Genomic DNA, 4,114 nt, shown 5'->3' with positions numbered 1-4,114 from the left:
GCAAATGAATTGCCTTCTGGGATCAATAAAGTTTTCTGAATCTGAATCTGAATCTGAATCTGGTTAATGTCTATGTAATCCCTCAGTCGTCCAGGTCTGATCCATAGCAAAAACTCCAGAGAATTTTCAGACAGTATGAGATTCTGGTCTATTTCAAACCTGCAAACACTTTAAAACAGAAGCTGGTTTATCCAAAGGACAAACCCTGAGCCATAAATAAAGCAATGTGGAGTGCAGTGAGCTTTACATTGGAGAAAATAAACAGCAACTCCGTAAGAGAATGTACCAAAACCTCTGCAAGAGCAGCTTGGGACCCCAATCTGCTGCTCATCTATATCTCAAAGCCACTGTCTACTTCTCTGAAGATGGTGAGGTACATGGAAATGGTTTGAGAGGGGAGTTAAAGAAGCCTTTCTTCTTAGGAAATACAATCCTTCCTTAAACAGGAATGGGACCTGAGACATAATCTCTCACAGATCTATAACTCTACTCTATAACCCAAAGCAAACAGAAACAAAGAGAACAATAGTGGGCCTGTATAGATTGAATAGGGCCATTTAGGCTGAAACTAGAGACAATAGATGTTTACAGTTTCAGTGTAATTAGCCCCTCCCTTCAGACAGATATAAGGCAGTGTCCATCAGCAATCTGACCAGAACTGAAGAATCTTTGATGAGCAGTGAAACGTCTTCACTCCAACAACAATTTGTCCAGTTGACCGGTTAAATTTTGCCTTTGCAAATGCTGAGTAATGCTAACCTAGCTAGCTTGTGACTGTAATGTTAACTGAAAGGGACTTGTTTTGCAACTCAATTGTTGTAGTTTCCAGCCAGCCAGTTCTTTATGGTCAGATTGTGCTAAAATAAACCTCAGATTAAAGTCTAAATCAGGGGTCGGCAACCTTTAACACCCAAAGAGCTATTTGGACCCGGTTTCCCGGAAAAGAAAACACTGGGAGCCACAATAATCTTCCAATTTAGCACTACAATTTAAAAAAGAACTAACACCAAAAATACACTTCAATTAAATACTTATAATTTATTTTCTCAAGCCAGGCTGAGCTGCAGTAAAAGGTTGAAAGAGTCGCCTGTGGCTCTCGAGCCACGGGTTACCGATCCCTGGTCTAAGTAATAGACTAATAGAGCTTCAGACACAGCAGTGCCTAAGTTAGCGTCACACCCCCTGGGAATGTTGATGACATCAGCTGCAAAGCATCAATTATTCAACAGCATATTGAAAACAATCTTGACATTTTAAAAGTTTGGACAAAACAAATAAAAGATTAGTACAGATGTAATTATGTCAAACAACTATAAAAAGTGTACTCCACTCGCTCAATAAAAACAGATAAGGCAAATAAATAGAACCGTGAAATTTTGTGCAAGATCAATATTATATACAGTATAGCAAGAGTCCAAGGGGATATGGGGTAATTATTTTAGTTTGAATTGCATTTGGAAATCAATATACTGAAAAGTTGTTTTAACTACAGAAACAAAGCCTGAAGAAAAGCCCACACAATTTAACTGTTTATGGTAGTATGTCTTTATGGGTTGTTGTTTCTATGGGCCTTCAGGGGTGTGCGCAATGGCAAAGAGCACTTTTATAATCTATTAGTATTATCTCTTAAAATAAATGTGCTCTTTTCCTTCATGGATGGTAGCTCAGTTGGTAAAGCGTTTGGCCACTAATCTGAAGGTTGAAGGTTCTAATCCCACTCTAGACAATCCTACAGTTGAATGCTGTTGTTCTGTACTTGGGCAAGACACTTAACCCACCTTGCCCCTGGTGTCGGTGTTGGGTGAACGGTTCCTTGATGTAAAGCATTTTGAAGGTGGAAAAGTGTTTTATAAAAATGCAACCATTTACCATTGTTTTGCTTGAGAAGCTCCACATTATTATAAGCATCGAATTTAACTATCACAGTGGAGACCAGAAGGTGGCGCCACCAGGCCAAGTTACAAGTCAGATCTGTAGAGAAGCGACCACATTCACAGTAATCCCTGTCTGTGTAATCCCTCAGTCGTCCAGGTATGATCTATAGTACAAGAAAAATTGAATTCTGTCAACTGGACAAAACATTTTAAGTGAATAGCAGCGAAACGTCTTCACTCAAAAACTTTTTGTCCAGTTGACAGAATTCAATTTTTCTTTTACTATATAGTAAGGATGCATGTTTTTCCAAGATAGGTTTGGACAAAAAAGTTACAGGGTGTACCTTTAATATTTTATATTTATCATAAAAATAAAATAAAAAACAATTTGTCATATTTAACTACTTACCAGCATTTTACACGTATGGCATAGGGCAGATAGTGAAACCATCTTTGACTCCCATAATATTAAGTAAAGAAGTCTGTGGGTTTTAGATTCCTGTTGTATGCAAAATTTGATTATTTATTTATTTATTTATTTTTTCATTTAAAAGATGTTGTTATAAAGATTAAGAAATGCATTCATTATTTTGTCATTGGTCTTTAAACATGCTCTTGATTACATTTGCTTTTAACTCAAAATCTATCTTCTTAAAATGGACACCTTGGTTCTCCAATATTGCTACAATACTGTCAACTCCAGTTATAACATCATCTACTTTCAGCGGAGGGAAATACATTAGAAAAATCACAAAAACACAGCTTAGCAACCTTTCCTGACATGCAAACAGAAGCATGCAGTCACAATGAATTCAATTTGACTGCAGAAATGCTCAATCATCTTTGATTTATGGACTTAAAAATAGCGTGGGAGACCTTTAAACTTTTACCTGTGATGTCACAAAACAGGAAGATTGTAACTTGCATGTTTTTATGGGGCTTAGGGGGAGTGGACTTATTAAACAAGGACCCATTATACAAGTGTGAATAAAGCACAACTCTTAAGAACATTTTTGATGAGGGATTTTGCATATGTGTTCTTAAAATCGTTAATTGCCATGGCAACGGTCCTAGATCCTCATTATTCTGAAACCGGCATATACATAAGCCTGATGACTGTACAGTACATTTTAACAACTCGGTCCTCTCCGCCATCTTTACACCATGCCCTTAAGCCTTTTTATTCCTCCTTAGGTAATGATCTCTACTCCATATCAGAAAGAGCACATAAAGTTTGAGTACCGCAGATCCGTAGCCGAGTGCTTGAATATTTAATGCACGACCCGTTTCGACATCGGCAAAAGTCACTCGCAGTAATGCAAAATCAAAATACGCTTTAGCTGAATAAATGAGCCCCTATCTGATGCATAAATGTAAAAGGTGAAAGATCTGGTATGCGGCAAGGCTTTTGGGTTACTGGAATTTACTGTGGCAGTTAAAATGTTCTTTAAACCGTCACTAAATCATAACGTGTCACTAGGGTCTACAGTTTGTGATGGTTGTTAGCTTGGGGCACCTGTAAAAAAAAAAAATACTGAGCGGTGATTGATGGGTCATGCAAAACACACCCCCTCCTCTAAAGGTCATGGAAAGGTCATTGTTGCGTTATTAAAGCTGCATTATGTGACGTTTTTTCTGGTGGATTGTTCGTCTTCTGGTTGTCGTCATGAAGATGTTTTTGCTTTTCTCGGAATGTTTTTACAGCATTAAACTTATCCATCTCCTTGAAGACGAGCAGGTGAAGCAGCCAGGAGTCAGATCTGTGGAGAGGTGACCCCACTCACAGTTAGAAGCATAGACTGTATATATAAATGGGCATAGCTAACCTGGTAGACGTCACATTGGAAGTGAGCATGGGCGTGCTTCTGGCTCCATCGACTCTGGCTCCAATTCACTTTACATTGAAAAACTGTCCATCCCTCTTTGTAACTGCTGCTGTCAGACTCGTCATTTTGGTCTTAAAATGTTTGTATTAACCTGCTCTATATGATCCTGGTATTTTTATTTCACTATTGTGTCAGTAAATGAAGATATAAACATTAATAACAGACAAATAAGGCGCCCTCTTTCCCCACTACCAGTCAAACATTTGCACCCACCCTCTCATTCAATGTATTTTACCTTTACGTTTATTATGCTTTGTATCTTTTATATAGTTACAGAAGGTATCGATTATATGATGCAAGATATATGGAATAATGTAACAAAGAAAAAAAGAAAAAAAACTAAACTCAACTAAA

This window comes from Periophthalmus magnuspinnatus, chromosome 9, assembly GCF_009829125.3.
Source record: "Periophthalmus magnuspinnatus isolate fPerMag1 chromosome 9, fPerMag1.2.pri, whole genome shotgun sequence".
In the NCBI taxonomy this organism is placed as follows: domain Eukaryota; kingdom Metazoa; phylum Chordata; class Actinopteri; order Gobiiformes; family Gobiidae; genus Periophthalmus; species Periophthalmus magnuspinnatus.
This window is presented reverse-complemented; position numbering follows the sequence as displayed.